General features: G+C 37.4%; 1 non-coding gene across 1 annotated transcript; it reads right to left on the bottom strand.

Annotated features, from left to right (window-relative positions):
• Positions 1 to 17,695: 17,695 nt before the first annotated feature.
• On the bottom strand, positions 17,696 to 17,801 carry LOC145573310 (small nucleolar RNA R71). Its single transcript, XR_014097359.1, has one exon. It is a non-coding gene; the product is annotated as a small nucleolar RNA R71 (small nucleolar RNA).
• Between the last annotated feature and the right edge of the window lie 6,933 nt (positions 17,802 to 24,734).

The raw sequence follows: 24,734 nt of genomic DNA, 5'->3' as shown, positions 1-24,734 counted from the left end.
CAAGACTCTATTAGATAGGCTCTTGATAGTTGATCGATTCGGAATCGCTCTAAGGCAAGTATGTCTTACTTGTTGAAACCGTCAAAGAAAAGAGCTATTGTGCTTGGTATAGACAATTGACTATGAAAGCTAAAGAGGATTCCATTACTTCAACATTTCACAATAAATTAAAGAATATTGCTATATTTATCAAATGTGAACAAGCTTGATCAAGCTTGATCTTGAGTAGCTCAAAAGTTTAGTGAAGTAAATAATCGCCTTGGAAAGATATCAAAACATCTAGATTAGATCGAGCGATGTTTGCTTGAGCCAAGAGTGATCATCTTATAGTTATGAAACTGAAATTTTCATAAATAGCTTCACAAGGAATATAGTATGTCTTGACGAGAGATCTCGGCCAATTGAAAATGACTTGAAAGATGATGAATCACATCACTTCCTATAAATTTCTTAAAGTTTTGCACAAATGACTAATGTTACACTAAATAAAATGTCATAGCTAAGAAAGGACACCGTATTCGGTTATTGATAGAAATAGTTTTTATATGTTATTTCAAGTATATGTTTAAGGCTCTTAGCCTCAGTGGGAGCTCATTGCCTCAGTGTAGCTTATTGGCTCAATGGGAGCTAAGTGGCATTATAAAGGCTAAGGTAGCTCATGTGGGAGCTAATTGTTTGTTTCACAAAGAACTCTAACCCAAAGACAATATATACATATCTCTTTGTAAGCATCAAGTGAGACTACGAGAATTACTTTAACAACCTAATTGTGAACATAGTATTTGTTGCTCTAAGTGGTGTCTTTCTGGAAAGTAAAAACATTTCCAAAACGACAAGTGGGAGGAAAATGAACTCAATGACCATCGAGATTAGCAACAAACTAGAACTGAGAATCTCGGAAGACTTTAGAAGGGACTCATGAGAATGATTGATAAAGAATACTTAAAGGACTTTACAAGTACCTTAAAAGAGAATTCATTACTCACAAAACTTCAGAAGTGTTGGAGTAAGATCAACATAATCAAAGCGATTTAAAAGCGCCTTGAAACTTAGTGTTTGATGCAATTGCCCCGCATAGGTATAGAATTCACCAAAGGCATGGATTGAATCTTATAAATTTCTATTAAATTAGAAATATACCTAAGACTTACAAGCATACTATTTACTATTAGATGGTAAGAGAATAATGTCTTGTAAATTAGCTACGACAAATCCAAATCCCGAATAATGGTTAGAGGCCATAAAATCCGAAATAAACTCCATGTTTGAAAATCATGTTTGAAACTTGATTAATTTGTATGATGGGTAAAGACCCATCAATCGCAAATAAGTTTTCAAGGAGAAAACTAACAAATATGGAAATGTATATGCATACATAGCAAGATTGGTTGAAAAAGATACAGTTAATTCACGACATTAATTTCAATAAAAACCTATTCGCCAATCAGAATTATTAAGTCTTTTCATGATTATTCTAGCAAAATTGAGCATATGAAATATGGCAAAATAGGTACCAAAAACGCCTTCCTAAAATAGGATTTTGGAAGAGACTATGGAAATAGTCTAAGGGTTTTGAAAATCTAAATAATGCTATATTTGAAAGAAAGCTCAAGAAATTCATTGTAGGATTGAGGGAATTAAAGCATTGCATGTAGGAATTGGAACGTGTTTTCTCATAAAGTTAATAAAAGGTTTGGCTTATGGAGAAACGTACAAATTCTAATGGATAAGAAGTTTAGTGGGAGTAAGATTCAATCTTGTAAGGTTCAAACAAAAAGTTTACGAACTCTATTGTGAAATGACTATCAAATGCTAGATGCTTAGATTTGAAAATATTTTCGACAATGGACCATGCTAAAGGCGATGCTTAGTACATATTGGGAATTAAGATCTACTGTATAGACTTAATAAAATGTTTAAACGAGTAAAGGAATTTACCGTGTTAAACATAAAGGACTTGGAAAGGCCTTCGACCCATATGTATGTACTACGTAAATTTTTGAACTGAGTATAAGCTAGGCTAATACTAAGTTAAACAAGAAAGACTCTAGGAGAGACTTTTAACCGTATCATATAGTAAACAATTTAGTAATATTCCATTAAACTGGATCAGCTAAAAGACACATGAATGGGATAAAATTACAAATAGTTCTATAATCAAATCCATCATGTATGCTACAATATGGAATCGTCACACAACTTTCATAATTAATGCATGAAAAGTATAAAATACCAATCAACTTGAATCTTAGTAATGGATCGTTAGATTATGATCAAGAACATCCAAAGTACTTGGATTAGTAGATAGGATGAGTTCTTGATGCATGGAAACAAATAAATAATTTTGAGAATTGATGTTAAGAGCACAACCTTAGCAAGTATCAAATCCTTAACAAGGAAGCCATTTATAAGCACGGGCTAAGAAGCGTCGTGGCTTAAGAATGGTAACCTGGACGAGCATCCATGTGTAATGTGCAGAAATTTAAGGTAAATTTCCATGATCACAAATGATTAGGGTATCCCAAATCATTGTGAGCCGATTGGAGTAAAGCAAAGCGTCATTAGGAAGTCTACTAAAATATATGTCGAGAATATTGTTGCCTTAAAGGAAATAATAATGAAGGTGTTCATTGGATAGTTCGTTGTTGAACATTAATGATGTTAGGTTGTCAAGTTGAAGATCTTAGATCATAGAAATGAGTGAGAGCCATCACTTGGACAATAAATCCTAAATCACATATAGTCCATAACACACTCGAATTTTATCATCTATTATGAAAGTGTTCAATAATGAAGATGCTAAGATTTGCAAAGTAATCGTAACTAAATCTATGTAATAAGCTAAGTGAACCACAACATTCACAATTGTATGATAAAAATCAATCATATTAAATATGGGTTTAATTTCTATCAATGTTTTGTGAAGAGTATTACTCTTGAAACATTTGTGAAAACCATTTAACATAAGTTGAAACGTTTGAAAGTTTCATAGTGGAATAAAATTTTACTAAGTATTCCACAAACTATTTAATTGTGGTTTAGAATTAAATTATGATTCCATTCGATTTAACGATATTCAAAATAGGGTATCAAGAAAGTCTTGGATAAAAAAGCACCTATCAAGTGAACATTGAATATCACATAGAAATTATCCCTAATTGAGGCCATTTAAAAGTTGGAAGACTAATAACCACACGAGATTAGTGTGTAGTATGATTTATAGCACCGTTTCTGATACTACAAGGACATGATTGTCATAAATCATTTGCACAGGAATTGGTTTGGAACTATACTAGATTGACCTATGAGAATACTTTAAGAGATTTAACGATCGTCATAAGTATGTTACTCATTATGGCTATCGGAACCTCTTTCCTCAACCATGAGTATTGTAAGTTCTCTTGTCTAGGTACTAGTTTGTTTTGATGTTGTTAAACGTCTGCCGTACAAGGGGATTATAAAGGCAACACTGGTCCTCTTAGTAAGGGAAGCTAACAATGCAAGACAAGGAATGTCCCCCTATTAAGAATAGGGAACATGTCTTGGTTGTTTACAAGGCCTCTTGAAGAGCGAGACTGTGAAAACGCATGGTCATGCTCACATGGATTTTAGAAATCATCTACTTATTGACAGTAAAACTCTAAAATCGAGAAACACTTCAGGACATAATAAGGATGACGAAGAATATTACCTTATAGTTCATGAAGAGACATTAAGTGACGTAGGAAATAGGCTATACACTAACAGCGAACTTGTCCGGAAGGACAAGTGGGAGATTGGAAGGAATGGTGTCCTTCGAACAAGTGTATTATTCTGATAGAAGGTTTGGAATTATTAGGAAGCTAATTATTAAGTGAGGTTAAGTGATCGAAATGCCTAGCTGGAGGCCGTGATTAGCGTCATTTATGGCGCTCAAAAGAATAAGATTTAGGTTCATTTTCTATATTTTTTTTCATTATTTTCATATAATTTTCTTAGTTTTATTTGGTTTTCCATCTTTATAACTCATTTTGGTTTTTCGTTTACTTTTATGAGTTTTTAATGATTTTTGTTCTTATTTTGCTATTTTAGTTTAATTCCATCTTTATAACTCATTTTGGTTTTTCGTTTACTTTTATGAGTTTTTAATGATTTTTGTTCCTATTTTGCTATTTTAGTTTAATTTCTATTCCTTTTGCTTTCTCTCTTACTTTTATTTGATTTCTTGCAAGTGAAGTTTTGAAATCTTGTTTTCCGCTCCCTTACGGATGTTTTCTCATTGATTCTAGGTCCAGAGTGTGCAAATATTTGAAGCTTAAAAGGCTGCCTTCCTCGCGGGCGTCACCTCGAGAGCACCAATGATGAGGATGCACGAGAGCGCAAGGATCAACGAGCGAGCAAGGGAAGTCAAGCCACGAGAACCACAGCAGGGGTGCGCGCACGCAGACCCCTCTGTGCGTGCGCGCAGACCCTGTTGTACGCGTACGGTGGTCTAGTGTGTGCGCACGGGGTGCTCCGCCTCCCTTCGCTCGATTTGTTATAAATAGCCTTGACTTTTCCTTTTTAGGGGGAGACGATTTTATAACAACTTTAGACTAGCTTAGAATTTCTTTCTCATATTTTTAGCTTAGGTTGAGAGGTTCTCTCTCTAGTTTTAGGTATAGTTTAGGAGTAGTTTTTAGAGAGAGAAAGTGAGGGATTTCATTGGGGATTTGAGAGATTGAAGATTCAAGATGACAATTGTATTGAAGATCTCTATTATCAATCAATGAGGATTTCTCACTCTCTCTCCTCTTTATTGCTTTGTTTAATTTCATGTTTGTTTGGTTTAATTTTGATGTTTGATTCTTAATTAGTGTAACTGTTCTTGAAATTTTGTTGATTCTTTATTTCTTTAGTTGTTTGTTGATAGATGATGATTCTTGAGTAATTGTTTGGATAAGAATTGGGTAAAAGTTGTATGATTGATTGATTGTGATTAATTTGGGAATTGTGTTGATTGATTGTTGAGATTAAAGTGATTAATGATGATTTGCATGTGTGTAATTCGATTAGGCCTTGAGAATTATGCTAGATTGCATTGCGATTGCTAATGACATGACCAATTGATTTAGGAATCGTAATTATCGATTGGTTTGGATTGTGATTCGCTTAATTTGTTATTCATAGTGAACCTAGCTTAACGATTAGGAGATAACTCTTTGATTCCAATTGATAGCTCTTATCATTAGTCTTCACAACCTTTTATTAGCATGACCTTCCCAAGTTGTTGCAATTGTCATGATTACTTGTTGATCCCCATTCCTAGTGTTTTATTTGTTTGGTTGTTTGTTTGTTAGTTGTTAATGTTCCTTCTTCACCTTCGACTTCGACCTAGCTTAGGCTCATAATTGAGAGTGCTTGAACATTATTGTTCCTTTAGTTTCAACCCTTGACTTACCTCTATACTCGTATTTAGGTTTGTTAAGTGTTTATAAATTTGTTTGGCTCTAGGGAAGATTAGATAACGACCTACATATTCCCTACGTCAGGCCGCTTCTGATCAGTAATATTAGCGCATAATTAATATCACATCTTAATCTTGACTGAACCCTTCCGGTTACACCCAATCGTGTAACCGAACTGAAACATCAAACTAATCCAAAGTATTAAATAAGTTAATAAAGTATTTACGAAGAAAGATATCGGATTCGGAGTTTAGAGCGTTGAAGCCGATGTCATAAGTCGAGTCTATTTTAGAAATTGACGAGACGGTAAAATCAGTTAAACGACAAGTCAATGCGCATGAAAATCCTAACCTCGATATGGTTAACACTAGGTAGGATAGCATGGCTAGGCGGGCTCCTTGCCGTAAGGCAAGGCTTGGCCGCAAGCCCAACATGCATCTCATGGCCGGGTGTGTTGACCGAGCGAGCAACGCAAGCAAGGCTGGCTAGCAAGGCCGAGCGTACATGCGGGTAGGCACGCCCAGCAACTCGCGCATAGCGTCGGCTACTAGCATCAAGCATGGTGCATAGCAAAAGCAGCGCCCAGCAACAAAGCAGCCTGCATAAGCATACCATTCTGTTGTGGGTTGGTGTTGGCAGGCCCAACCGAGGGACAGGCAACATCGTAGATACCTTAGTGCCCAAGGCGGGCTTCCACTTGGTATCGTTCCATTGCACTGGTTTTGGTGAAGGGAAGGTTGGGGAGTAAGCGGTCCTCCCATGTGATGCTCACCTACTCCCTTACTCTCCTTACGCCACTTGTCGTTTGATAATTGTTTTGGAATTTTAATTTGATTTTAGAATTAAATTAAATTGTATTTTTTTTTCACCAGCTATCCCACATTGAATGATGATGGGAATTCTTGAGGAGATTTTCTCTATAAATACCCATCATAGGGTATTGAGATTTTCACTTGAGTTGGTGAACTTAAAGGGTTCTCCAAAGAGAGAAAACCTTTGTTCTAATACTCTAAGTAATTTTTGTCTAGCCCCGACTAAGCTTCAGGGTAGGGGCCGGCTCGGTTCGATAGCAAGGGTGTTAGCCATTGGAGGTTCGCGAGCTTGCGGTACTCAAGGCTTCTAAGTCCAAGATCATTGGTAAGCGAAGCACGCTACAAGGGTTATAATTCTTTATGTCTCTTCTTGTTAATTATGTGATTATGGTTTTAATACATGCTTAGTTGCTTTAATTTATACGGATTTTTGGGGTTTCCTTTCGCGTGGTAATTGACATCACGAAACCAAACACACTCCCCAACCTTTACCGAGCTAATCTCATTACACTCTCTTTTGCCACTCAAGATTCCTGAAGGAACTTAGAATAGTTTGGCATTTGTTTCAAAGCATCGGTGAAAGGAATAGAAAGATGAATTTCCTTAAGCATGTCAAGAAATCTTCTAAATTGATCATCAATCTTGCTCCTCAAGAACTTTTTGGGGTAGGGAAGTTTAGGTTTGATCATTTCATTTTGCACACTCTCTCCCATCTTCAGCCTCTCATTAGCAACCTCACATTTTTTGCTAGACACATCATGCTCATCATCATTAAATGAATCACTCACCTTCTCACCTTCTTGACTCTTCCTAGAAACACTTTCTTCAAGGACCTTACCATTCCTAGTAGTGATAGAATACACCGGTTTCTCAGGTTCAATCCCTTGAGAGGGTAGAGAAGAGGGACTAGCACTCTCTTTTAAAGTATTAGCAAGTTGAGTGATTTGAGTCTCAAGCATCTTGCTATGTGTCATAATTTAATTGAATTTCTTTTCACTAACCGTCATGTATGTGTTTAAAATCTTGGTTTGATTTTTAATTATCTCTTCCAAATTAGACCTAGAAGAAGAAGAAGGTTGAGCATAGAAATTATCACATTGACCTTGAGTCTTTGGTGGAAAACCGGGTGGGGGACCCCTTTGAGCCTTGTTTTGAAAATTTCCTCTATTTTTATTGTTCCAATTACCCCAATTTTGATTTTGGCCATAGCTTTGATTATGGTTTCCATAACCTTGGTTATGATGACCATAACCTTGGCCTTGATTTTGGCTACTATAACCTTGGTTGTTATAGTGACCCCGCAAACCTTGGTTTCCTTGGTTCCTATAACCACTACCTTGGTTATAGTTGTCAAAATTGCCTTGGTTGTGATAGTTCCTATTCCTTTGGCCTCTTTGATTATCAAACCTTGAACCATTGTTGTTATTAGAAACATAATTCAGTTGCTCATTCTCATTGGTATTAAAATCATTACATCCATCCACAAATGAATGAGGGCACATAGAAAAATCATGCTCATAAGAACCACACACATCACAAAACAAGCATCCACTAGGCATTTTATTGGAAGTAGAAAGAGGAGTAGAGCCAGAAGATATACCTCTCTCTTTATTTTGGGAGTGAATTGTAGGTGTTAGAGATGAAGCACTCTCTAATTCAGCTTTGATAGAAGTCATCTCCTTCCCTAGATTTGAGATTTGTGAGGACAAGTTGTTGATAGCGTTGAGGTGATCAACGGAATAAACCGTAGAGCCACTCTTGCTTGTTGATTCTCGCTCACCTTCTTGCCAATTCATGTAATGTCTTACTACATCTTCAATGGTATCCACAACTTCCTGTTCCGTTTTGTTCATAATGGGTCCTCCGGCTCCCGCATCAAGGCAAGACTTCCTTTGAGGACTTAGACCACCATAAAAGATTTGAATTATTTGATAGGTAGGAATTCCGTGGTGAGGACATTCCCTTTGATACTCTTTGCACCTTTCCCAAGCTTCATACAAACTCTTACTTGGCTTTTTCTTGAAGCTTTGAATGAGTGTTCTTGCGTTCGCCATTTTCTTTTGAGTGTAAAATCGAAATAAGAATTCTTTTGTAACCTCATTCCGGCTAAGTCCTTAGGGAATTCGGTTTTACCTCCTTATCCAACCATTCCAAGGCATGCCCTATGAGAGAAAAGGGGAAAATCTTTAGGCGAATGAATTCTTGAGAGACTCCATTCAATCTGATGGTGTTGCAATACTTTTCGAATTCCTTGAGGTGGTTTAGAGGACTCTCGTGCTTAGCCCCACTAAATTGTCGCCTCTTTATCAAAGTGATCATGACGGGTCTAATTTCAAAATCATTAGCCGGTGTTGTGAGTGGAGCTATCCTGCTCTCGAACATGTATGCACTCGGAATCCCTAATTCCTTCAATGCTACTCCTGGATTTTCTCCCATGCTTGCTAGTTCTTCTTCTTTTGGTTCTTCTTCACTTAGAGGGCTAGAACGCAAAGAACGTCTAACAATCATATCTTCGTAATTGTCCTATCTATTTCCGGATCAAATGGCACTAGCCAGAGAACGACCACGTGCTTTATGCATACAATCTCAAAAGAAACTACTAGTAGCACGACTACAAATGTAGCCTAAAAGGGAAAAATCTTTTTGTATTTTTCAAATAAGATGAAATAGACTCAACATCTATAGCAAACAACTACGCCATTCCCCGACAACGGCGCCATTTGATAGATGATGTAAGCACGTCGTTAAATGCTTAAAACCTTATCAACAAAATTTGTAAACACTTGACCAATCCTAAACCAAGTATAAGGTAAGTCAGGGATCGAACCACGAGGAATGGGAGGAAGGTTAGTATAGCCTAAAGTCAAGCTATTTTGAAGAATAGGAATGATGTTGATTATGAATAACTATAGTCTCAAACAACTAGACTAAAGAGGGAATTCAATATCAAAAGTACTAGGGATTAGGATCCACATACAATTAAGAAAGGAATGCCAATTCAAGGGAAATTAATTAACCAAAGGTTACAAGGGAAAATAGTAATTGCAATTAAGAAAATTCAAAAGGTTATCTCCTAGAAGTCAAGCTAAGTTTTCTCTATGAATGACTAGCAAGAAGAATCACAAATCAAATTCAATCACTAAATGCAATCCCTAAATCAAGGGTTCATGTATTTAGGAATCACAATGCAATCTAGCTTGAAAATCAACGTTAGTTACTCCTTAACAATTCAACCGCATGAACAATTCTATCAACCAATTTACTCACATCATTCTATTAATCAAAATCCATGAATTAGCAATGATCAATCATTCATGCATGCTTCATCATCACCCTAGCAAGAAATCTACTCACCAAGCGTGTTGAAATTGAAGAACAAAACAAAACTAATCATCAAAATCATCATCATCATTGCAAAACAAACTATTAAGAATCAAACCAATAAATAAACTTGAAATTGCAACAATTAATCAAAATCAAATGCAAAGATTGAATTAAGAAGAAAACAAGTCTAACAAACTTTGTACAAATCAAAGGAATTTGTGCTTGCATTCAAAGTCGAAGGAAATCAAATGTAGAAATCATCCAAATTCTCTTAAGTTTCTCTCTCTAGAATCTAAGAACTAGAAACTAAGTCCAAAATCTTCTCTCTTTAAAATAGAAGGAAAACCTATATATAATATAATTAACTAAGGAGAAATAAGATAGACGTCTAAAAGAAATCCGTAATGGCGCACCCCCTCATTATAATGCGCGGCGGTGAAGAATGGGGTACGGAACAAGGAGCTTAGGTGGCGCGCCCACGCATGGAGACAATGTTCCCGCGCTAGCAGCCTACGCGCCCGTGCCTGATGATTGCGCGCCCGCCCAACTGGAATGGGGGACTTCCTCCATGCGTTCTTCAATGCAAGTGGTGCGTCTTCTTGATCGACATTGGGTATGGCAATCCCAAAATGAGTTGACGGTAGGTTCAACACCATATTTTCATGTAAGCGCAACATGAAGGCGCAAGCATCAAGTCTTGGAGTAGGCCATCTCTTGCTTTGTGAGCCATAAGTAAGCTCCCACTTTGCACCTTGAGCATCTTATAACCCAAGGAATCAACGTGAAGGGTCTTGGACTTAACCTTACACCTAAAAATAAAGAAAGTCAAACAAGTATAAGGGAAAAGACGATAAAATGAACAAAAATACAAGAAAAAGGTAGAAATAACTAGAATGAGGCCAACTAGAGAATAAAAGACTAAAACTAAGGGAAAAGGCATGAAGAAAGCTATAAAAGCAACTAATTAAAGTCATCCCAAAATAAGGCCATTTAAGTGCTATTGGCACTCATCAAAGAATTTTTATAAAACTTTGTTGATGTATCAATTGGTTCAAAGGAATGGTGTCCTTCGAACAAGTGTATTATTCCGATAAAGGGTTTGGTATTATTAGAAAGCTAATTATTCAGCGTGGTCAAGTGATTGGAATGCCTAGTTAGAGGCCGCTTTCAATTAGTAATATTAATGCATAATTAATATTAAAGCTTAATCTTGACTTAACCCTTCGAGTCATACCCAATCGAGTAAACGAACCGAAACGATGAATTAATCCAAAGGATTAAATGAGTCATTAGAGTATTACGAACAAAGACGTTGGATATCAAGCTTAGAATGTCGAAATCGAGCGTCATAAGTCAAGTCGAATTTAGGAATTAACAAGACGAAAAACCAAGCAATCAACAAGTTACAAATATACCCCTAGCCTCGAAATGCCCCGAACAATCCGAGGGCCAGGGCAATATCTCTAGCCAAGCCAATCGCACCATGCGAAGCTTGCTAGCAGCGCATGCATGCTAACATTGCGAGCTAGCAGCGCTAGCTAGCTGGTTGGTGCAGCGTGGCCATTGCTGGTGCGTGGAGCGTGCTAGTGTGCTAGCAAGCTAGCAACTTTAACAAGGCCAACAGCTAGTAAGCTCGCTGGGCCTCGCTAGCTTCTGCTAGCGTGACGCGCCTAGCAGCTCTGAAGCAAGCATCGCTTGCTGGGCCGCGCGCACATCAGTCTCGCTAGTAGGCCTAGCCGAGAACCAGGATGCCAGTAAGGCACGCCTTGGTGCCCAAGGTTGGGGCCAGCTGGTATGCCTCGGTTGGTGCCTTGAGGGGAACTCGGTTTTGGGTTTTGCCTTTGGGAGCAAGGGAAGGTGGTTTCCCTTAGTGGTCCTTACCTAACCTCTTACTCTCCTATTAACACTTATTGTATTCATTTGCATTTTCATTTGATTTTTTAATTAAATTAAATTGTATTTTGGCGTTTTTAACAACTCTCCCACATTGATGGGAGATTGGAATTCAATGGCTCATTTCCCTATAAATACCAATCATTTGGCATTGGGAAAGAGCACTTGAGTTGTGAACTTGAAAGGATCTCCAAAAGCGAGAACACTTTCGTTCTAATACTCAAAGTACTTTTAGTCTAGCCCCAAATAAGCCTGGGGTAGGGGCCATTCGGGTTGGGTCTCAAGGGTGTGAGTCGTTGGAGGCTTGCGCAGTTGCAGGGCTCTATGCTTTCAAGTTCGAGCTCTAAGAAAGAGCGAAGCATGCGTCAAGGGTATGATCGTCTTCTCTTCTTTCTCTCTTTTGGTTAATTAATTATGTGGTTGTTGTTAATTAATATGCATGTTTAGTTACTTTAATTTGTGTGCGGATTTTGGGAGGGTTTTTTTCCGCATGATGTTGGACATCACGAAACCTAAAAGCGGTATCGAAGCCGCGCTCATTTAATTATTGTAACTAAATAATTAATTAAGGTGATTTAAATGGATTTTAAATTTCAGGTTTTGCTTGCTAATTAGATTAGAAGCTCGTTTTAATTAGTTTTAATCTTGTTGTATGCTAATTTTTGCTAAAGAACCTAGAATTTGACCCAAAAGTATTGAATTTTGGTTAGAATCGTTGTTCTAAATCAGTTTTGATTCTCTTTTAGAGTTGTCCAGAAGCCAAAATCCAGCCAAAAATACGTTTTTCGAGGGGTTTTTCATTTTTGACATAAAATTTTAAATTTTTAAACCTTGAGTATTTATGGCATGTTAATGTTAGATTATGTTTATGGTACAGCATTAATCTACTGCAATAATAACCCTTATTAAGCATGTTTATGAAGTCATATTTAGTGCATAATTTGGTAAGTTCATTTTTCACATAAACTTGCAATTTCACATTTTTGCAAATTAATTGCTTCAAGTGTGAATGTTTATGGTGAATTTGTATTTTTGAAGCCCCTAAAATGTTAAAGATCCAATCTTTAAATGTTTATTTGGTTGGAACTTTACTTTCTAGATTCCATGTTGAACTAATTTTGATTTAATCATTTTTTAAGTCTTAACAGTTCAAACTTGTGATTGAAATTTAATTAATCTTCATATTGAAGAGGTAATTTATCAAGTTTGCACAAATTAATGTTGGAAATTTTTCATTGGATGATTGTGTTTATTTTTCCAACCCCTTTAATTTTGTCAAATCTCATTATTAATTTATGTTTGGTTAAAATAATTGTGAGAATAACCCTTCAATTTTGTAGCATCAAGCTAAACCAAAAATAATTTAAAGAATGGTTCCTGAATTAATTTTGGTTTGTGCACTAAAATTGAATTTATTTAAGTTGGACTTGTTTTATTTTCTTTTTTGCTTAACATTGGTTCTAAAATTAATTTAGTATTAATTATTTTTGTTACACAAAAAATTGGGATAAAATCCCGAGGACCAAGCACGCAAATCATGGCACAAAACCCCAAGCATCTCTCTCAGCCTGCCGGGCTGCTAGAGCAGGCCGCATGTGTCTGCCGAGGATGCGGGCAAGTGCTTCGATGGTGCGCTGCTCGTGTGGTGTATGCGTGAGCTGTTGCCTGCTTGGTGCGAAGGTGGTGTGGTGTGTGGGGTGTTGCGATGTGCGGCAGTGGCCAGCACAACCCCGCACAGCCTAGGGCCTTTAAGGCCGAGTCTTACTTGCATGCAAGCATGCTGATTTGGCTAGCATAACGCGCGAGAAATGCTGTCAGCCACTCCAACATGCTTGGCATAGCAAGGGGCGTGCGAGGGAAGTAGCCATGCATCACAGTCGCTCCTTGGTGCTTAGTACACCGAGCCTTGGGGCTTAGGCTAGGAACTTGGGCATCGTTGGGTTATGTGTTTTGCGTTTTTTGTCGTTCTTTAATTATTTATTTATTATTTTAAGGTGGCTAGGCTTCGGTTTTTCTCGACACTTGCAAAATTATTTGGCAAAATTTGGGTTAACCGGCATTAATTGGATTAATTAAGTTGGATGCGGAATTTAGAGGGAGCTTTACTGCGTTTTATTGCATTTAATCACAAAATCGGTTAACAACTTTGACTAGTTTTAATTAGGCGCATTAATTGGATTAACCACCTAAGTTAGTTACTAGTTTGTGCGTGTTTTGCTTTATTACCTTTTTTACATTGTAAAATGCATCGGCCATTCACATATAGTGAATGGATGAATTGGCAAATAGTGGGGCTCGATTAAAATAGAAAATACGGACTGCGATCCGTTATGTATTTTTGTAAATCTAAATACGGTCTGGAAACCGTTGCGTATTTTTGTACCTTAATGTTTAGATTATTCCTAGTCGTAATTACTAGTAGTTGCATTATTAATGGCGATGTCTCAAAGATGGCGATTCTTAGAAGACGAGGCCAAGTATATGTGACAAAGACCCTTGAAGACTTGAAGCTCAAGGGGTCATGCTAGTTGCCAAATGCATCTTTTCCTTATTTTTTCTATATATAATTATGCTTGTATATGAATGATATCTTAGATGCATGTTTAAGATTTCAAATGTTGCAATGATTTATTTAATTCACTTAAATCAACCAACCTAGAAACCCTAGGTCCCTATAAAATTGAGTCAAATTTGCCATTCTAAGAGAACACTTACTGAACTAATGTGAATACTGATGGGCTGTGCTAAAGCAAGGCATCACTATCTCCCTAGGAACGTAAGGTATACTAGGTATACAAGTTGATTTTGATTAAACTCAACGATATCAGTAAAGAGTCCTTAGATGTCGTGTCAATGGAGATAAACGTCACGAAAACATTAGATGCGACGTTTTATCGAACGAAGAATAGCTTAGAGCTATTAACAATTAGATTTCGTACCTTAAAATATTAAGTGTTTAGACGCATTCTACTAAGCTAATAGAATAAAATGAAAGTCAAACACATTCAAATAAAGCTTTTTGAATTAAATGAAAGTCAAATGCATTCAACAAATTTAATTGAATCAAATGAAAGTCAAACACATTCAAACAAAACTTTTTGAATTAAATGAAATTCAAAAAGCATTCAACAAAGCTAATTGAATCAAATGAAAATCCAACACATTCAAACAAAGCTAATTAAATCAAATGAAACTCAAACACATTAAAAAACAAAGCATTTTTAATCAAATAAAGTCAAGTGCATTAAAAAAAATAATTGAATCAAATGAAAGTCAAACACATTCAAACAAACCATTTTGAATCAAATGAAAGTCAAATGCATTCAATAAAGATAATTGAATCAAATGAAAGTGAAACACATTCAAACAAAGCTTTTTGAATTAAATGAAAGTAAAATGCATTATACAAAGCTAATTGCATCAAATGACAGTCAAACACATTCTAAGAAAGCTTTTTAAATCAAATGAAAGTCAAATGCATTCAACAAAGCTACTTGAATCAAATGAAAGTTAAACACATTCAAACAAAGAATTTTTAATCAAATGAAAGTCAAATGCATTAACCAAAGATAATTGAATCAAATGAAATTCAAACACATTCAAAATTTTTTTTTTTGAATTAAATGAAGGTCAAATGCATTTTACAAATCTAATTGAATCAAATGAAAGTCAAACACATTCTAAGAATGCTTTTTGAATCAAATGAAAGTAAAATGCATTTAAACAATCTAATTGAATCAGATGAAAGTCAAACACATTGAAACAAAGGTTTTTAAATTAAAGTAAAGTCAAATGCATTCAACAAAGCTAATTGAATCAAATGAAAGTCCAACACATTCAAACAATGCATTTTTAATCAAATGAAAGTCAAATGCATTCAAAAAAGATAATTGAATCAAATAAAAGTCAAACACATTCAAACAAAGCATTTTTAATCAAATGAAAGTCAAATGCATTCAACAAAGATAATTGAATCAAATGAAAGTCAAACACCTTTAAACAAAACTTTTTGAATTAAATGAATGTAAAATGCATTCTACAAAGCTAATTGTATCAAATGAAAGCCAACCACATTCTAAGAAAGCTTGGGGGAATTTGATGAGCGTTGTTTATGGCGCTCAAAAGAATAAGATTTAGGTTCATTTTCTCTATTTTCTTTCATCATTTTCATATAATTCTCTTAGTTTTATTTGATTTTCCATTTTTATAATTCACTTTGGTTCTCGATTAGTTTTTACGAGTTTTTCATATTTTTAGTTAATAATTCATAGTTTTAGTTTTAGTTTTACTTTGTTATGCTTTCTCTCTTTGTTTTATTTGTGTTTTGTAGGTGAATAATCAAGTCAATTTGCTCATTTTGGGACTGCCTTGTTCGCGGGCATCATCTCGAGTGCACCGATGATGGGGATGCTCGGGAGCGCGGAGTTTGATCAAGCAAGCGAAGGAGCCAAGGCCTTGTGCACCACACAGGGGTGCGCGCGCGCGGCATAGGGGTGCGTGCGCGCAGACCCAGCTGTGTGCGCGCGCGCCTGGTCTGTGCGTGCGCACGGCCTGTGCGGCCTCCTTTGCTCGATTTTTCTATCTATAGCTTTTGACTTTCTTTTTTATGACGACTTAACTTTGTACTAGAGAGAGAGTTTTTCCAGAAATAGTAGAGAGAGAAAGTAGAGAGAGAAGATTAAGATTTACTTGTTTGTACTTGAATTTGATCTTAGATTTCAATTTGATCTTGAAATTCCTTCTTCAATTCAATGAATTTTTGTAAGATTTCTTTCCTATGATTTACTTTTAATGCAATTCTTTCTAGTTTCTTGAATTTTGATTGAGATTACATTCCTTGCTCTAGAATTTGTTGATTGATTGATTTTCTTTTGATTAAGCTTTAAATGAATATGAATTTGATTGAATTTGTTTTGTTTCTTAATTTCATTCACCATGTTTAGTGAGTAGATTAGTTGCTAGGGAGAAGGGGAAGCATGCTTGATTGATGATTTTTGCTAGTTGATGATGCTAAATTGATTTGAATGTTGCAATTAAATTGGTTGACATAGTTGAGCATGTGATTAATTAGACTAGGAGTGATCAACCTATAAGATTAATCTAGATTGCATTGCAAATTTTAATGACATGAACCCTTGATTTGAGGATTGCTTTAATTGATTGAATTTGATTGTGATTTTCCCTGTTAGCCATTCTTAGTGAACCCTAGCTTGGCTTATAGGAGATAGCTTTTGGATTCCTTTGATTGCAACTATTGTTTGTCCCTTGTGATGTTGAATCGATTGAGTGATCTATAAATTAGCATAATCATCGGGCTTGCATATGGAACCAATATCCCTAGTGTTTAGCATATTGAATTCTTCGATTTGTTAGCTTTTTGACATTTTAGTTACCAAGCACTACCATTTATATTCTTTGATTTAGCTTGACATAGGCTATAGCATCGTTCCTACTCATTCCTTTGGGTTCGACCCTTGACTTACCATATACTTGTATTAGGGTTGTTCGAGTGTTTACAAATTAAGTTTGGCTCTAGGGAGAGGTAGATAACGACCTACATTTTCCTCTTGTCAAAATTGGCGTCGTTGCCGGGGAGTGATATTGGTGCTTTGTTATAGTTGTTGAGTCTATTTCACCTTTAATTGAAAATACAAAAAGATTTTGCTTTAGGCTACATTTGTAGCCGTGCTACTAACCATTTCTTTTGAGATTTTATGCATAGAGCACGTGATCATTCACTAGTGCCATTTGATCCGGAAATTGAGAGAACTATTGCAAGGTTGAGAAATGCTAGACGATCTTTGAGCCCTAGCATTTCAAGTGAAGAAGAACCACAACAAGAAGCACAAGCAAGAATGGGAGAAAATCCGAGAGTGGCATTGATAGAATTGGGGATTCCCGGTGCATATAGATTTGAGAGTGGGATTGCTCCACTTACAACACCGGCAAATGATTTTGAAATAAGACCGGAAATTATCACTTTGATAGAGAGGCAACAATTTAGTGGGGCCAAGCATGAAAGCCCACTAAACCATCTCAAGGAGTTCGAAAAATATTATTATACTATCAAGGTGAACTGAATTTCCCAAGAATTCATCCGCCTCAAGCTCTTTCCCTTTTCTCTCATAGGGCATGCTTTGGAATGGCTAGACAAGGAGGTTAAGCCGAATTCTCTAAGGACATGGGACAAGGTCACTAAGGAATTTCAATCCCATTTCTATCCTCAAAAGAAAACGGCGGAGGCTAGAGCTTTGATTTAAGGTTTCAAGCAAAAGCCAAGTGAGAGCCTCTATGAAGTATGGGAGAGATACAAAGAGTATCAAAGATAATGTCCTCATCACAGAATTCTAACCTATCAAATCATTCAAATCTTCTATGGAGGCCTTAGCCCTCAAGGAAAATCATGTTTAGATGGAGGAGCCAGAGTTCTATCATGAACAAAACGGAAGAGGAAGTGGTGGACATAATTGAAGACGTAGTGAGGTATTATAGAGATTGGAAAGAAGGAGAAAGAGAGTCAACTAGCAAGAGTAGATCTTCGGTGTACTCGATTGATCATCTAAATGCAATCAACAATCTATCCTCACAAATGACAAACTTCGGGAAGGAGATGTCCGCTATCAAGGCAAAATTGGAAAGTGCTACCTACCAAGTTTCAAGTCTTCCCTCCCAATCTAAGGGGAGAGGTATGTCTTCTAATTCTCAACCCCTTCCTTCTTCTACTAACATGCCGAGTGGATGCTTGTTTTGTGATGATTGTGGGTCGTATGATCACGATGTTTCTAGTTGCCCTCATGCATGTATGGATGTTTGTGATGATCAAGATGGAAATGTGAATGAGCATGTGAACTATGTGTAAAATAATCATGATTCTAGGTTTGAGAATCAAAGAGGTCAATGGAATAGGAATTACAACAATCATGGCAATTTTGACAACTATAACCAAGGTGATGGTTATAGGAACCAAGGGAACCAAGGTTCTTGAGGTACCTATAACAATCAAGGTTATAGTAGCCAAAATCAAAACAAAAATTATGGTGATCAAAACCAAGGTTATGGGAATCATAATCAAGGTAGTGGTAATCATAATCAAGTTTATGGTCAAAATCAAAATAGGGGTAATTGGAACAATCAAGGTAGAGGCAATTTTCAAAACAATGCTCAAAGAGGATCTCCACCCGGATTTGATCCAAAGGCCCAAAATGTTTTTTTCTATGTTCAATCCTCTTCTTCTTCACATAGAACAAATTTGGAAGAAATCATTGAAAATCAAACAAAGTTGTTGAACACTTACATGACCGTAAGTGATAAGAAATTTAATGAAATAATGACTCATAATAAGATGCTTGAAACCAAATTTCTCAACTTGCTAATGATTTGAAAGACCATGCTAGTCCTTCTTCTTTACCTTCCCAAGGCCTAGATCCTAAGAGACCGGTTAATGCTATTGTCACAAGGAGTGGTAAGATTCTTGAGGAGAGTTTTCCTAGGAAGAGTGAGACCAAAGAGGGCACAAAAGAGGTTTTGGTTGAAGATGAGAGAGATGGTGCATCTTTAAGTGAGGTTGAGATTGAGAAGCCTAGTGAGGTGAGAGTGGAGAAAGAGATTGTGAAACCCAAGCTTCCTTATCCACAAAAAAATCATGAGACACAAGTTAGATGAAAAATTTGGAAGATTCATTGACATGCTCAAGCAACTTCACCTTTCTCTACCATTTACCGAAGTTGTCACCCAAATTCCCAACTACGCAAAATTCCTCAAAGACATTTTGAGTGGTAGGAGGACTTGTGACGGTGTAGAGACGGTGAACTTGACCGAGAATTGTAGTGCTATCATAATGAACAAGATGCCACCTAAGCTAAAAGACCTCGGAAACTTTTCCATCCCTTGTGCCATTTATAAAACGCAAATTGAGAATGCCTTGTTTGACCTAGGAGCTAGTGTTAGCCTTATGCCATACTCGGTGTACCAAAGACTTGAGATAGGGGAACTCTTACCAACTAACATCACTTTGCAATTGGCCGATAGGTCAATTAAGTTTCCTAAGGGTAAGGTAGAGGATGTTCCTTTGAGGGTTGGGAAATTTGTTATTCCGGTAGATTTTATTGTGCTTGAGATGGATGAAGATGCTAATATTCCCATCATTCTAGGAAGACCATTCCTTGCTACTTCGGGTGCTTTGATAGATGTGAAAAGTGCTAAAATTTCGCTCAAAGTAGGGGATGAGGTGATAGAATTTGACTTGAATGATAGCATGAAGTATCCAAGTTCTTCTTTAGAAAATTGTATGTTGATTTATTCTCTCGATCATGTTGTGTCTTCTATGCATGAGCAATTGCTCACTTCTAACGATGCTCTTGAGAATGTTTTGTTGAATAAGGAAAAGATAGGTACTCCTAACAAGGATATGGCTTTGTATGAAGTGTGCTCAATGGAAGCTTTGAGGATGTTGAAGAGAAAATGTGTTTGAGCATTTCTAGCCAGAAAGCGTTGCAAGTGGAAACATCGAAGGAAGGTAAAGGTGCTCCAATGGTTGAGCTCAAACCTCTTCCATCACACCTTAGGTATGAATTTTTGGGACCCAACTCCACTTTTTCCATGATTGTTAGCTCTTCTTTGAGTGACCATCAAGCTCAAAAGTTGTGTGGTGTTTTGAAAAACCACCGAAGTGCTTTGGGTTATACCATTGATGACCTCAAAGGTATAAGCCGCGCTTTATGTACACATCACATAACTCTTGAGGAGGGTGCTTTACCTTCTATTGAGAGGTAACGAAAGCTATACCCCCAAATGGGAGAGGTAGTGAAAAAGGAGATCACCAAACTTTTGGATGCGGGAATCATATTCTCCATTTCTAGTTCTAGGTGGGTCTCTCTCGTTCACATTGTCCCAAAGAAGGGAGGTATGACTGTCGTTGAGAATGAGAAAGGTGAGCTCATTCCGATGAGGACGGTCACGGGATGGAGGATGTGTATAGACTATAGACGTCTAAACACATCTACAAAGAAAGATCATTTCCCCCTTCCTTTTATTGATCAAATGCTTGAAAGACTAACAAGGCACAAGTTCTATTGTTTTCTTGATGGTTATTCGGGATTTTTCCAAATCCCTATCCACCCGGATGACCAAAAGAAAACAACCTTCACTTGTCCATATTGTACATTTGCTTATAGGAGAATGCCGTTCGGCCTTTGCAATGCTCCCGCGACATTTCAAATATGCATGATGAGTATATTTGGAGATATGTTGGAAGAGGAGATGGAGGTTTTTATGGACGACTTCTCCGTAGGAGGTTTTTCATTTGAGGCATGCCTTGAAAACCTTGAAAAATGTCTTGCAAGGTGTGAGAAGGTGAACTTGGTCTTGAATTGGGAGAAATGTCACTTCATGGTGGAGGAAGGCATAGTCCTTGGCCATAAGATCTCTCACATGGGGATAGTGGTGGATAAAGCTAAAATTGAAGTCATTGAAAAGCTTCCACCTCCAATGAATGTAAAGGGAGTGAGATCTTTCTTAGGGCATGCCGGGTTTTATCGAAGATTCATCAAGGATTTCTCGCTCATTGCAAAGCCCCTCAATGATCTTCTTCAAAAAGAGACCAAGTTTGTGTTTGATGATAAGTGTTTGGAGGCATTCAATAAGTTGAAGAAAGTTCTAATCTCTACTCCTATTGTTCAAGCTCCAAGATGGGATTTACCATTTGAGTTGATGTGTGATGCAAGTGATTCGGCAATAGGAGGTGTCTTGGGTCAAATAGTGGACAAGAAACTTCATGTGATCTATTATATGTCCAAGACTCTAAATGGAGCTCAACGAAATTACACTACAACGGAGAAGGAATTCTTGGCTATAGTTCATGCTTTTGAGAAGTTCCGTTGTTATCTATTGGGTTCCAAAACCATTGTCTTCACGGATCATGCAGCTCTTAAGTATCAAATTGCCAAGAAAGAGTCCAAGCCAAGGTTGATTCGGTGGGTTCTTGAGCTCCAAACCTTTGGATCATCTTTCTTGTTTAGAAGATTCTCAAACTCATGATGATAGTTCTCCAATAGAGGGTAGGATGCTTGATGATTTCTTGTATGCTATTGAAGCAAAGGAGCTCCCATGGTTTGCCGATTTAGTGAAATTTCTTGCATGTGGGGAGTTTCCTCCTTCCTTTCCTTAGAACCAAAGATAGAAGCTCAAGAGAGAGGCTAGGCATTATGTGTGGGATGATCCCATCTTATACAAGCGAGGGGTCGATGGCTTACTAAAACGTTGTGTGCCAAATGAAGAGGTGCCTAGCGTTTTGAAAATGTGCCCTTCGGATCCAAGCGGGGGCCATATGGGTGTCTCTAAGACCGCCACTAAGGTCCCTCAATGCGGTTTATGGTGGCCACATCTCTTTAAGGACTCATGGGGCTTTGTGAAGACATGTGACCGATGTCAAAGAGTTGGGAATATCTCCAAGAGAAATGAAATGCTTCAACAACCCATACTTGAGTTGGAAGTGTTTTATGTGTGGGGTATTGATTTTATGGGGCCATTTCCCTCATCTTTCGGAAATCAATATATTCTTGTGGCGGTCGATTACGTGTCTAAGTGGGTTGAGGCCATTGCCTCCCCAAGTAATGACCAAAAGGTGGTTATGAAGTTGTTTAAGAAGATAATCTTTCCAAGATTTAGGGTACCAAAGGCGGTGATAAGCGACAACGGTTCTCATTTTATTCACCATGCCTTCCAAAAGATGTTAAGGAAGCATGGAGTCCATCAAAGATTCGGCCTCCCTTATCAACCCCAATCGAGCGGTCAAGTGGAAGTCTCTAATCGTCAAATCAAGCTCATCCTTGAAAAGACGGTTGCGAGAAATCGAAAGGATTGGTCGGATAAGTTAGATGATGCTCTTTGGGCCTATCGAACGGCTTTCAAGACCCCCAGAGGTACCACTCCATACCACTTAGTCTATGGCAAGTCATGCCATCTCCCGGTTGAAATTGAACACCGTGCTTTGTGGGCAATCAAGAAGATAAATTTTGACTTGCCAAGTGCGGGGGAGAAAAGGTGGTTAGATCTTCATGAGCTAGAGGAGCTTCGGTTTGATGCTTATGATTGTGCTAGTGTTTATAAAGCTCGTTCCAAGGAAATGCATGACAAGCTTATTGAGAAGAAAGATTTTTGTGTTGGCGATAAAGTTCTTCTCTACAATTCAAAAATAAAGTTGTTTCCCGGAAAGCTCATGTCAAGATGGAGCGGTCCCTATTTGGTCAAGAATGTTTTTCCAAGTGGTGTTGTAGAGGTCTCAATGATGGATTCTTCTTCTCCATTTAAGGTCAATGACCACCGTCTCAAGAAGTATTTCGACGGTGCTTTTGTTGGCCTTGTTCACTCATTGCTTTTCCCACAACCACCTTAATTGGTGGAGGACGTCGAGCTATGACGTTAAACAAGCGCTAACCGGGAGGCAACCCGGTTTTCTGACCTTTTTCTTTTGATTTTACGATTTTCTATATTTCTTTTATCCTTGAGAATTTTTCTTATTCCTCTTTATTTTTTTTTGTTTTCTTGATTTTAGGTACCATGAAATTGGATCGAAGAAAATTTCCAACAATTTTGGTGTTATTTCAAGCTTTCTCGAGGTTTGGTTAAGTCTAGGTGGAAAATTGTTGGGGTTTTATGCTCTCATGTTTTAATTTTTATTGATTTTTTACTCTTTTTCGAATGCGCTTTCAAATATCTATTTTTGCAAACATGAGAGTATATTCATGGCCGAAATACTCTTGCTTGGTGCACGCGCACCATAGGTTGCGCGCGCGCACAAAAGGGGTCAGAAATTTTCACTAACTTTGAAAAAAATTGACGGTTTTTGAACCATCCCCGTACCCCCTTGGTGCGCACGCACCCCATCCCTGCGCGCGCGCACCACAGGGGTCAGTGTTTGGCTTGATTTTTTGAACCAAACCAGCCCCTACCTGGTGCGCACGCACCTCCTGGCTGCGTGCACGCACCAGGTAGGCAGAGATTTTTGGCCAATTGTCGCAGCCCAAAGCAAAAACATCCCCCTGCTATCGCCGGTGTGCACGCACCAAGGTCCTGCACGCACGCACCAGCCGCAGCAGCCAGGCGCGCACCACGCCTCCCTTATTACCCCAAAACGCACCAACCTTATTTCTCCTTTCTCTCTCCCCGACTTTTGCCCAATTTTCCCAACTTCATTCTCTCATCAAACCTTATTATTTCTCTTGCAAAATCATATCAATTTCACCTCTTTTATTTTCATTTTAACATCAAATTACATTAAACTCATCTCATTTTCGAATTTTTTAACAAAAAAATTCCAGATTTTCGAACCCAAATTTCGAAAATTTTGCGGTTTTTTTCGAAATTTTGAGAATTTGTGTTGAGCTTTGGAACTTGTCTTTGGGTGTTCTATTTGTTCTTAAATCTTCATTTTGGGCAATTTGCAAGTAATTCAAAGCTTCATTGAGGTATAATTTCTTATTTTCTAGTCATCTTCTTCCTCATTGTTCCAGCTTGAAACCCTTGTTTTTGTTTTCATGGTAGAACTCCATTGTTGGCTCTTTTAACTTGTAATTTGTGTTGGATGATGACATTGAGTGTTAATTGAAGCTTTTTCATGATGAATTTGTATAATTTGCTTGATTCCTTGATTCACCATTGTTGGTCATTTTCTCTCTCATGAGTATTCTTTATGATGGTTTTATTGCTTTGATAATTCAATGTTTGAGATTATTTTGCTCAATTTGATTCATGATTTGGTCTCTTATGTTCAATTTTGCTTTTAATCCATGCCTACTTGCTTCAAATTCATGATTCTATATTAATGGCATTGTTCATATGTAGCCATCTCTTGTTTCTATTTTGAGATAATTGCATTTGTGCTTGATTCTTGAGCAATTACTTATTCTTATTATTGAAATATGAAAAATGTAAAGATATGCTCATGAGTTGTTTTCATCCTTGTAGATGGCTCCAATCCGTCACAAGAAGTGGGCAAGATCAAGTTCAAGCAAACCTAGGCATGTTGTTCCACCTCCACCCGAGGTAGAAGAGACATACCACATTGAATTTTCTAAAGAATCACATTGGGATCGTTTCAAGCGTCTATCCAAAAGAAAGCTAAGACCAACAAGATTCTACGATCAAGCAGTGACCAAGTTTTTCGGCATAGATGAGGATGTTCGGCTTCTTGCAAAGGGCCTTGGTCTTTTAGAGTTCTTAGATTTGAGCACCCCTACTTATGCTAGGGTGACCTATGAATTTCTTTCTTCTCTTGAAGTAG

Source organism: Chenopodium album, chromosome 12, assembly GCF_948465745.1.
Source record: "Chenopodium album chromosome 12, dcCheAlbu1.1, whole genome shotgun sequence".
Classification (NCBI taxonomy): domain Eukaryota; kingdom Viridiplantae; phylum Streptophyta; class Magnoliopsida; order Caryophyllales; family Amaranthaceae; genus Chenopodium; species Chenopodium album.
The sequence above is the reverse complement of the archived record's forward strand: the minus strand, read 5'-3'. Positions and strand labels throughout refer to the sequence as shown.